Source organism: Tenebrio molitor, chromosome 4 (genome assembly GCF_963966145.1).
Source record: "Tenebrio molitor chromosome 4, icTenMoli1.1, whole genome shotgun sequence".
Lineage (NCBI taxonomy): Eukaryota > Metazoa > Arthropoda > Insecta > Coleoptera > Tenebrionidae > Tenebrio > Tenebrio molitor.
In genome coordinates this window covers 17,780,914-17,793,339 of record NC_091049.1, presented here as the reverse complement: position 1 = coordinate 17,793,339, position 12,426 = coordinate 17,780,914, and the positions used below count along the sequence as shown (strand labels likewise).

At 34.3% G+C, this 12,426-nt stretch overlaps 2 long non-coding RNA genes across 2 annotated transcripts; one reads left to right on the top strand and one right to left on the bottom strand.

Annotated features, from left to right (window-relative positions):
- The first annotated feature begins 493 nt into the window (after positions 1 to 493).
- LOC138127512 (uncharacterized) lies at positions 494 to 1,345 on the top strand. Its single transcript, XR_011158255.1, has 3 exons — positions 494 to 714; positions 953 to 1,171; positions 1,219 to 1,345. It is a non-coding gene; the product is annotated as an uncharacterized lncRNA (long non-coding RNA).
- Positions 1,346 to 2,992: 1,647 nt separating this feature from the next.
- Positions 2,993 to 4,163, bottom strand: LOC138129862 (uncharacterized). The gene is made up of 3 exons (XR_011159409.1): positions 3,501 to 4,163; positions 3,297 to 3,437; positions 2,993 to 3,236 (listed from the first exon to the last, which is right to left on the bottom strand). It is a non-coding gene; the product is annotated as an uncharacterized lncRNA (long non-coding RNA).
- Positions 4,164 to 12,426: the final 8,263 nt, after the last annotated feature.

The following is a 12,426-nucleotide window of genomic DNA, read 5'->3' as shown; positions in this document are numbered from 1 at the left end:
TTTTAAAATACATTTTAAATTATACCGAGTGACTATAAATGATTGAAAATTATTTTGTTATGTTGGTAACACATTTGAAATCTTTAGTTGGCAACATCGTTGGCATGACACACGTAATTTTTAAAATTGAAACAAATGTCAAAAAATCTAAATCGACAATGTACTTCGTGACTTAACCTAACCTAAGTAGAAATGACTGACAGATGATGCACGAGAAGACTTGCACTATCAACCGCATCAGTGTTGCCAATCCACTATTTTCTTTCAATCATTTATAGTCACTCAGTATATATCAAGTCTATTACTGATTAAAAGTTTTTTGAAATCCCTGCCTGGGCAAATATTGAAACTTTCAAGCCAGCGATTCCGTAGATTATTGTCTGAAGGCAATTCATTGAATATTTTTGTCTTTTTATAATGCCATGGCCAACTATATCAAAACGCTAGGCGCTTATTATGGCCGTCCCACTCGATGTTTTCTCTGTAAGAAAAATTGTTCTTGTCATTTAAAAAAATCGTACGTACAGTAGAGACTTCAAGTGACGATTATTTGAACTAAAGGACAACGGATGACAGAAGACAGAAACGTCTTTTTTTTTTAATTGGTTATGTGATGTGTATGTCCATGTCAAATACTTACAAGTAAATAAATTAACTGCAAGTGTTAATTGCATGCAGTAGCAAAATAGTAAGAGTGTAAAATAAGAAACATAGGTAAGGTAGCTTTAAAAACCATAAAAAAACTAGAATTGCTTCAAAATATCAGACATAACCTCAAATTGTTGTAATTCGAATTTACCTAGTATTTTCTGAATAAATTGTGTTGTTGGATAATGTGACTCGTGTCAGCATTAGAATAAGTGAGCACATTAAAAAGATTGTCACCTATGACAAAAATTCAACAAGAAAATGGTAAATTTTCTAGAATGGAATAAAATTTTCATGGTTGCAGAGGATAACCCAAAAGGACTTAATAGATATAAAGATTTGCCGGCCCAGCTGGCAAATAAGTTACCAGAGGCCAAGAAGACATTTCCCAAAAAGAAACATGTACTGTATACTCAGTTTAAAAAAACTGTAGCTATGCTTACTAGAAATACTGGTATGGATGGGTTCCTGAGCCCTGTCTACTTTGAGTAATCGTGCAGTAACTAGAGGTGTCCATATAAATGTATGTATAAATGATGTATAAATTATTTTGTAATCATTTATTTATAGCCATCGAATCATTAACTACCTAAAAGTAACTGTATAGCAAATATGAGGAAAATGCATATGGGAGGATCTGACACAGGATGAGATTTTAAATTTATAATAAAAGCTTTAAAAAGGTATTGATACGTTTATTTGTAGATATTTATAAAATAAAAGATTACACAGTAATTTGCAAAAATAATTTTAAGACATCTGATTTTATAAATTATAACAACAAGACTGGACTTACTAAAGAAGCTGTTCCTTCTAAATTTGTAACTGCTACTTTTTTTTAAATTTAATCATTACATCTTAATTATGTTACATTAAATGTTGAAGTTGTTAAAGAATCATGTTTATTTGCAAGCAGTTCCAAAGATGTTCAGGTGAATTTAGTTTCTGGAGTACAAATTTCTGATTTACAATACCATAATAAAGTTTTAAAACTAAAATTAAAACCAGCGAACGACCGTTATTCAAAAAGTTTGGAAAAAATTAAAGATCTTGAACAACTACAAAAAAGTACCATTAAATCAGATTGTATCTATAAACATTGACACAGAACATAATAAAACAACAAAGTCAAAATGTGGAGGCGAGACGCCGGTAATTATGTTGATTAGCACTGCACTGTTACTTGATAGTTAATATCCGTAATAGTGTATGTACTCCGGGAAAATTGCCGGGTGGTGGAGGGTTGATAACAAAATTTTAAAGGATGCTGATAAATGTGATCCCTAAGGTGTATTTCTCGCGGACGCCATCAGAAACTATAAGCAAAAGAGTTTGCGATGATCTGAGGAATCAGTTCGTAAACCTTGTTCACGTTGAGTTGAACATTTCAAGGTCAAAATATTTAATTTTTTGGCTCTGTAATTATGTTTTGTAAATAGTGACATGCAGCTAACCAACATAATGCGATTTAGCAATGCTTAATCCAACGGGAACGGTGTTGACCTGCATGTCACTATTTACAAAGCATAATTACAGAGCCAAAAAATAAAATTATTTGACCTTGAAATTGTCAACTCAACGTGAACAACATATATATGTATAATTTAATAATTATAATTTATAATATAATTATAATTATTTTATAATTATTTTTGGATCAGTGCTATAGAGAACCTTCATACCTTTTCTTTGAAAACGTTTATCGATTTCATTGGCGCAAAACTTATAAATATGAGTCCGGAGATTCTAGAGCAAAATTTTTCTTCTACCAAAGAATCTCTGGCAATTCAACGTGGAAATGCTGCAAGTATTTTAGCCACTCTACCTTATGCAACTCCACTCGAAGAAGTGTATTGTTTATGATTTATATAACTATATTTAATTTATTGTTAATGTTTAATTAATTGTTGTTTCTACATAATAATAAATTGCTCACTCTTTAAAAAAAAATATATATACATATAAAGAAAGGGCAAAGACAATAGGGAGTTATTGCCCTGTCTACGCTAAAATAAGGTTACCTTAAATTCATACGTTATTTTGTTCGAAATATCGTGCCCCGTTATGATTTTAGTGTTACGAGAAAGAATTTAGCGGGCTTTGCCTAAGTTTAGCCTTACCGTTATTTAGGGCGAAAACTCCCTATAATAACAACTGAGAAGTTTTGACAATTTCGATTTCAAATTATAGTTCGTAATGTTAATTTAGGGGGCGCCACTGTACGTACGCTCCACGGGCTACTCGACGGGAACACTTTTTCATACGAAGTGGGACGGCCATAATAAGCGTTTAGAGTTTTGATACAGTTGGCCATGATAATGCTTACACGTTTCCAAACATCATTTTTTGCGCGATTGTACTCTATTTGGTTGTTTACCACGTCTGTTTCCAAGATGGTAAGCTCTGTTTACTCGTTGCTAACGATAAACTCGATGGTAAGTAATTTTTGGTGTTCTAGAACGGTAAGTAAAGTTTATTCAAAATTAATCGATTATTATAATAATTTTTATATAGACAGAAGTTGAAGACAAGATGTGGGGGCACTTTCTGGAAACTCATAAAGCTCTTGTAGTCGGCTTTCCTTGGCGCTGCAATGAAATAGCATTAGCAAACTTGCCGCGACATTGGCATTGTCAAAATTTTCATACCCCGCATTTTCCTTGTCTTCTTGATTACAAATTGAGATCGTTGGTTTCGAAAATTCTTCATTTATGTAGACGGAAGTTGAAGACAAGATGTTAGCACTTTCTGGAAACTCACACGGCTCTTGTAGTCGGCCTACCTTGCCGCTGCAATGAAACAATTTTAGTAACAGACTTGCTGCGACATTAGAATTGTCAAAATGTTCATACCCCGGATTTTCCTTGTCTTCTTGATTTCATATTGAGTTCGCTGGTTTCGAAAATTCTTGATTTATGTAGACAGAAGTTGAAGACAAGATGTTAGCACTTTCTGGAAACTCACACGGCTCTTGTGGTCCGCATTCCTTGCCGCTGCAAAGAAATAATATTAGCGAACTTGCCGCGACATTAGTATTATCAAAATTTTCATACCCCAAATTTTCCTTGTCTTCTTAATTACACGTTGAGGTCGTTAGTTTCAAAAATTCTTTATTTGTGACGCACCCCACATTCAAAGTTTCTTCTACAATATCCACTTCGTTGTCGGAATCACTAATATCACTCATTTTACTGCTTGTTTTTCAACACAACTGGCGATATTTGCCCACAAAAACTGCAATGGCGGTAGTTGTTTGCAGATTGCCTTAGAAACGCGATACAAAAATCGACATTGTGGCAACACGATGTGAAGGACGTCGTATAGCATTGCATTCTAGTTAGGAATGTTTTGTAATAAATATTCAATCGCGCAAAAAATCTCATAAGCATGACGAACGTTAATGACAATGTACGGATCTCAGACAATATTGGAGTCGTCGCAAGCTCCTCCTCCAAACAATTGTCTTCGATCCGTACATTGTCATTACCGTTCTTTATACTTAATATACTATTACATGTCATCTTTTTGACATTTAACGTTTCGCGCCAATTTCGGCGCCTGCAAAGTAGCGCCAAACGGCGAACCCCGAAAACTGGCAAATGAACAGGCCGGAGAGAGCCAAGAGTCTCGACTATTTAGAAGGTCGTGGTTGGGACCAAACACCACCGTACTCAATGATTTGTTAAATAAAATTTAAGTGAAGTGTGCTCAATCGTTTTAATTCTATTTTCTGAAAAGCCTTCCGAAGGTACGGCCTCTCGCTAGAACCTAATTAAACAAAATGAAAAATAAAACACAACGTAGGATCCACAAATATTTTTTCCTCATTATTTTTATTTCGTATTTTTCCGCAAAAATTTCATTCGAGGGAATGCGGCAACCAACAATACACCAAATGAGGGAGGAAAGTTTCATCGTGGAAAAGTCAAGGAAGTCGAAACGTTTCAATAATTAAACTTAAAATTAGCATGGTTAAAAAATAATAGAGATTAGTTAATCACACAAAACGACTCCTTTGGTAAGAATTGGTAAAAATCTTGGAAAGCTTTTGCGAATTTGGAAAATGTTATAGAGGAAAGTTTCGTAAATTTGCGAGTTCCTCCACTGGTTAAAATTAACACACGTATTTCAGATACACCCTGTATTTTTAGGGGAAAATAATATGAAGTTTTTTGGTTTTTCAACTAATCTTAATTGAACGTCGGTTCAAAATTAATAGCTGAAAGCGGTGATTTGAAGGCGAAATATTTCCTTCGCCAACGTATTTCTTTGGCTATCCAACGAGGAAACGCAGCCAGCATTCGTGGTGCCCTACCTTAAAAAAAAAAAAAAAAAAAAATCTTAATTCTAAAAGAAATTAGAAAGTTCCAATTTTCCAAGAAACATTTTTCCTATTTCGGTCGTTTCTAATTGCGATCAAAATAAAAAAAAAAAAAAAAACAATCCACAAATAAAGACTTGTTTGGAATTTTTATTTTCAGTAGCTGCAGGTTTAGAATTATTTCGAAGAATAGATGATACATACAAATTTCTCAAATTTATTCGTTTTTCTAATTTGAATTAGAAGTATTCTGTCTGTATCAGCAAACAAAAGAGACACTTACCTTGAACGATGAACAGGATGAACTACCTAATGGTTTAGTTTTACTTACAAGAATATGGAATATTGGTATATTAAAATAATGACGTCTGAACAATACGACCGAAAACGTCAATTAAGCAAATTAAGTTAATTGTAGAAAATTCAACGAAGACTAATAAAAAAGCGGAAATGAGCGGTCATAAAAAAATGTATTTAAATAAATGAGATTCGGATCTCAATTGTTAACCTCTAGAATGAGTGTCAATTTATGAAAATCTTCTTCCAGAAAAAGAACCACAAGCCAGTAATTGGGTTTCAATAATTTTATGGATGAACTATAATGACGTATTTACTAGGATAAGAAAGGAATATTATTTGCTAGTCAAAGTACAAAAAAATAGACAAAAGTGTATGACTCAAAACTCTATACAACTCAGTGGCTTATGTTTTTTCTGAAGTTGCATATTCACCACAAGCATTCTCACTCAACCATAATTTAAGGTCTGCTCCAGTTAGCGAGCGATCAAGCATGCAAGAATAAGTGAGCAGTGTTATTTAATAAAGCCACGTATACACCAAAAAAGTATGCAAAATTTTGCTCGTGTTCGCGGATGTTTATTTATGTTCATTTAAAGTCCATCAACTATGTTAAAAATAGACACGTTTATGATTTATTAAGGGACCCGAGAGTAGCAAAATTTAACGAAATGTTGTTTGCTGCGATTTTTAGCAAGAGGAGACTCATATCATATCCCTTGTGTATCTATCTACATATCACATGCATCAAAAATGTACTTATTATCAAGAGCTTGTAATGATCTGATACTTCTTTCCGCCAAATATTCGAACACGCCCAAAACGGATGCAAGTGTCCCAAACGGGTGGCGGTCGTCATCGAAGCGTACGTTGTGTTTTTCCTTTTGACGGAACAGGTTCAGAATGCAAACGCTGAGGGGTCCAGTTGGAAGAGTACCGCAAAATACGTTTTATTGAAAAAATGCCTGTAATAAGTTTTCTCCACTACTATTAAAGAATGAATGCATTCTTATTGGATATTCAACGAAAGAATGATATCAATCCCACACCCAGTGATGAAATTATAATGCAGTTATCACAGACAGGGGTGGATAAAAACCTTCTTCAAAACCATATCCCTGGTATTACTCATCTTTTCCAACTCGATCAATGACAATCCTATGCTTAATTAGTAATTACAAGGTCAAGGTACCCCATCAGAAGCTTAGGAGCTGATGGTAACAAACTCTCGACCGCGAGGGGACTGAGGAGAATAATCTGAATCGTGTGAGATCAAGCCACGTTTCTAGATACTCGTGTTATCGCGCGTCGAACTGGGTTTCCCGACAAACAACGAGTGGTAGAACCGTCGTGGGGTTCACGTTATCATCCCAGGGTCGCATAAGCAAAACCTTGGTCCGCCTTCGCTAACTAACCGTTAACCCCAAGTGACGTTGCTTCCATAGGGTCGTACCTACAACGTTCTGCCTTGGACTCATCCGAAACCTAGCAATGCTTGCTCAGCGACACGTGGACACCGAGTTTATTCAGCAGAACTAATATTACTATATCACAAATCCATGGCAACATAAGTAACGCAACCTTCTCTACGTGACTACGAATGCTACAATCACTGGCTGGGCTAAACAAAAATGGCGGGTAAAGTGCCGCTAGAAATTGGTGGCAAAAATGGTCTCGCGTGAATCACACGATGGCTACTAATTCGCGAAACTAACTATGTAATTGCCGGAAAATTGTTTCTTCCTGGAGAAACTTAGGGGATAAGACTTAAAATTAACGACATGGTGCTTCTCGAGAGAAACAAAATGCAACAAAATAATATCTGCAAACATACCCTCTACAACACAGCCCTGGCAAAGTCCACGCTAAACATCACGAACGCTGGTTAACCATGCCCAAATTGAAGGAACTAATTCCTGAATTAAAGACAAAATAAATAATGTACACGGGGCGGTTGTGAGGTTGATTCTCCGTTCAGCTCACGTTTTAAAAATGGATCCCTCTCAACACTGTGGGTTCCTTTAGAAAAAAAAAACTAAAAACAATTATCACCTACGCACGCGGGAACCGCTTCACCCCCACTCTTCTCTCACCCAAGCTTGCCACCCCCGTTCCTAAGTTCCTACTATCCTATCCGCTAGTACTTTTATTTTGGCACACTATTGTGGCGGTACCGGGGATTTAATTTAAACTATGGCACACAGGCTGAATAATACGAGGTGATCAAGAAGGACTGTTTAAGTTGGTTACACTGGATCGTATTTTAAATAGTATAACAGCAAATGTAAGCGAATTTGAAAAACGCTACAGAAAAACCACCTCTTCTACCCAAACATTAATCTTCATAGTAATTTTTTTCGCAAAATGTTATATATGGAAATGGTTATCCACTCCTGAACAAAATATATTCATGATTAAATCTTATTTTCGCAATGATCAGCAAGATAAAATGCGACGTGAGTATACCATATTGAACTGGTTTTTCAAGAATTCACGGAAAAATTTCCATGTAATTTTTTTATGAACACTTTTCTGGGACTTGAGCTACACAGTTCACAGATTTTGTGAAAGTGGCAGTGTTCAGCGGAATCCTGGAAGTGGTCGACCTAAGGTTCGTACTGAGAAAATTATTGAGACTTCCCAACGTCGTCAATTATCTCTCAGGTAACTGTCGCAGCAGACTGAGCTGCCAGTGTCAACTCGGGTGACGCACTCCTATGTATGTTCGATCGATTCCTTCAAATGTTCCAATCAGTGGCGGCTCGTGGCAAACTTGAACAAACATAGTAATAATAAATACACCATATTAATAATTTTTTTAAATATACTATACCGGGTGCCCCAAAATGCTTACCAGTACGTTGTTAAGTAAAAATATCAGGTAAAAATATTCAATCTTCTTTTTTGTAGAAGATATGAACCTACTGTCGCGAGCAATAAATTTTGGTCGTCAATGTCATTTCAAAATTTGGTTAGATTATCACAAATTTAAAAAATTTCCCTGTCTGATTATGCCCATGTCAAAAAAATGAGAACAAAATGACAATTAATGTCATACAACATGATGATAGGTTATGACATTTACAACTGTTTTACAATTGAGCATTTTCAATTGCGTCAAAGAATGACCTTGGCGACCAAAATTTATTGCTCGCGACTGTACATAATATTTGTTGTTGTATTTTGATTTTTGGTGTCCTTCGATACAAAGGGCAATATTTTTAAGATCATTAAATCTTAAACGCGACTAAACCGTGTTTTCTGTTTCAACAGCAAATAGCATGCAAGGCCAACAAAACAACAAATTTTTGTTCACACTTCCGACTAGTCGTGTGCATTTCTGATACCACGTAACCACGTAGTGTTAAATTACCGTTTCTGCTTTCCACTTACGCATATAAGGCCGGTTAAATTTGGTTGTGGCTGATCTTGACTTTTTACAATTTGTCGTAAGACAATGAATTAAATGGATGATTTAATAATCAATCAATAACATCTTCGCAATTTCTTTAATTTCCATATCTTTCTTCATTTTATTAAACAATATAAAAAATAAATTCTAAAACACGGACTTTTGACCAGGGACCAATAATACCACTCCAAATCCAAAACAAAAACAAACGAGCACCTACAATCTACACTTGTAAACGACCACCGGTGCGTGGTCAAGAGTCAAGTCTCGTCAGAGCTCGGCTACAGTTCGAGACCCAACAGCGTTCGTTCCCGCGATGGTCATATGTACATGAATCGTGACGTCTGTAAACAAGGCAAGCCTCCGGCCGAAGTCATTTCTCGGGCACAAAACGATTTATTCCGAGAGCCTCGATGCTAGTTAGGCGCATTTCCATGCATTTTCGTCCGCTTAGCGGCGAACGATGCTGCGCTAAATTAAACTCTGCCTCCGGCCGACAAAAGCAGCAAATGCTAACCGCTAAAATCTTCTTGTAACACATTTTTAAGAGAATAATTATCATTTATAAGCAAATATATTCATAAATAATATGATTTAATATAATATTTAATTAAGTAGATATTATGTTTTTTATTTTATTTTTATTTAATTTTATTTGGGGAGGCACTGCCTCCGTTGCCTCCTCGGAGGAGCCGCCACTGGTTCCAATGGTACGGCTTGTTGTTGAAATTTAATTGAAAACACAACATAATAATATGTCCAATACATAAAAACAGGACGTAGGTCCCATTAATTTTGTCTGGGCGTATTCGAGTTCCTTCCGGCGGTCACTTCTTTACCTGCATAATTCATATCAGCAGATGAGTTCCTCCCGAGGTTATCGGCAGGTGTTTGACAGGTGGTTGCCTAATTAGATTATAATTATTTTTCTTAAATACATAATAAGAAATAGCAATTAATACACTGATAATAATAGAAAAAACAAATTTATTTACAATATTTACAAAGATAAATTATAATAACATGCCGCAGTTGTGGTTTATGTAGGGGTTTTTTCACACTGTTGTTTATTTGTTGTGTCAATATTAAAGATCCATCCACATCTTGATTATGCACTAAATCCGTGCAAACAATGAGTATACAGGGTGATTTACGAGGAATAATGAGCTCGACGGAATAGAAAATGCAACCCACAATACATTGCAACAAAAAGCCGGACATCGAAACGGTAAATGTCCGGGTTTTTCTCCTGATGAATTGCGAGTTGCATTTTCTATTCCGTCGGGCTCATTATTCCTCGTAAATCACCCTGTATGTATATTTTCGTAGTACAAAACTTATCAACACATCTCCAACGTATACGGTTATCAGTGTTATCACACAACTATCTGGTTTGACATAATTTGGCATCATTCACTACAACAACGTGTTCACCTTCTTCATTCAGAATATGGTTAATTTCCTTGCTGGCACTGTTAAATAAATAATTAAACTAAAAAATTTAGTTTGAAATGGACCTATTATTAAGTGGGATATACACCCGCACTCCACCATCATTGGTTGCAAGAAGTCTGTCTGTGACATCCATACAATTACCAAGAAATGTTTAAATTTAATATTTTAGGAAAGGCGATATAATTCCTAATTACCAGATAATTCTTATCGCCACCGCTAATCCCTTTCCATTTACAACTTGCTACAAAACCCCAAAGATTTTGACCGCAAGAGGAAATTCAACTGCATATTTCAATTACTGAATTTGGTAATTTATTTAATTTTGCACAAAAATAGTTAAGGTGACGTTTCTGGGTGTTAAAATCTATGCAATAAATTCAACAGAACATTTTTTGCGTCTCGTTTATTTAACATTGTTATAAACATTGAGTATAATAATTAAACTCTATTCTACTTAAGGTAAGTGATCAATACTGTTGCTGACTTGGTCAAAACGTATCTAGAAAAATTACAGATGATTTAAAAAATGTACGAAAATATGTTAGCTATTATTATCGAATCATAATATTATATTGTTATACGAGTTGCACAAGACAGTCTATTGTCGAACGAGAGGGTTCGACAACATGTCTTGTGCAACGAGTGTAACATGCTATTTTTTCTACTTCGGCTTTATTAATTTAATTTTTTTAAATATAAAATTATTATCTAGTGCCTTTTATTTTAATGGAATTGCGTTGGTATTGACGAAGCAATATTATTTCATTGAAAATTAAATTTTAAATGGTGTCCCAGATGTTGCTACAAGAATAATCTACCCCCTTAATAGTTTATTTTGATCCAAAACATGGATTCAGGTTCAAATGACATCATATTTAACACTGAAATTTACTTTCAATACCAACCCCAAATTCAATAATCTCTAGAAACGATGCTATAAAATTGATTTTTGTAAAACTGTTTTCGGTGTCACAAAATGCTCATTGTGACACCGAAGTAGAAAAAAATCTTTGTCATTTTCATAATGTGAGCATCCACAATTTTAACTGTTGATACTATGGTTCTATTGTTAGGAAATAGAAAAATTTCTATGTATAGTACACGTACTATTACGATCATAAAATTTTGGACATCAAACTTCTGTCACATTAAAAAAATTACTCTAAATCATGCTTTATTGAAACTGTCATATGAAAGATGAAATTGTTGTCAATTTGACACCGGTTTAAAATATAATTTTTTTAATATGCGAGTGCATTTGGGTATTTGTTTTATATTTTTTATTAATTAAAACCTCGTTCTATTCCATTTGTCTGATTTTTACAACTTTTTGAATATTTTCTCAGTAAATCTGACATTCACATTTTCAAAATTGAGGTTATTAATACATAAGGGTCGTTTTAGAATGTATGACAGCACGATGACATTAGTGTCCAAAATTTTTTGATCGCAATAGTACATCAAAATTATGTTTTCTAAAAGACGTAATTCTACCTCGAACGTTGTTCTAAAATACATTTTTTTGTATATTTTTTTGTATACTTTTAAAAAAAATTGTACAAATTTATTTTTTAATCTGAATTATGTGAATTTACTTTTGTGAATTTATCATTTGAACAAGGCAAATACTTCACTTTTAATCGATTTCATCATTGCGGTTGTGAAGCATTATTAAACTTAATAGGAGTATCATTTTTTAGCCGTGGATATTAAGAACTATTGCATTTGTATCTTTAAATACTAAAATCGTGTACACTTGCGAAAATAGCGGTAAAAGAATATACACTTCTTGCTATCTGCAAGAGAAAATTATTTGATAAAAATTTGGAGTATATCTCAAGACAGTTCCTTACTCGTATATCTAGTTCGTAATTAACCGATACTGTATCGGTAAATTTAATTCTGCGTGGAACTTGAGACATTGTTAGAATAATAATTACCGATCTTTTATTACTTTCATTGAAAGTTATCCAACGAACGTCATTTATCGTATCGCACATATTCCCAGTCTAAAAAATACTTAATTTAGAGTTTGAATATAAAAAAAAACTAAAATGCACTTGATCTTCAACGTCTTGTCCAGATTGTATAATTAATATGCCGGTAACAAGTGAAGCAATGCCCGAAATAAAATATTGGAAATAGCGCCAGTAGAATAGATTATTCTCCTGTAAAGTTAGATACCTATAGTATAATTCAGAATAAGTGGCATCGCGGTAGGCGTTGATTCTCTAAAGTGAGCTTTATGTTATGTCAAAATTGTTTGTAAACATGTGAAACCGTCATTACTTTA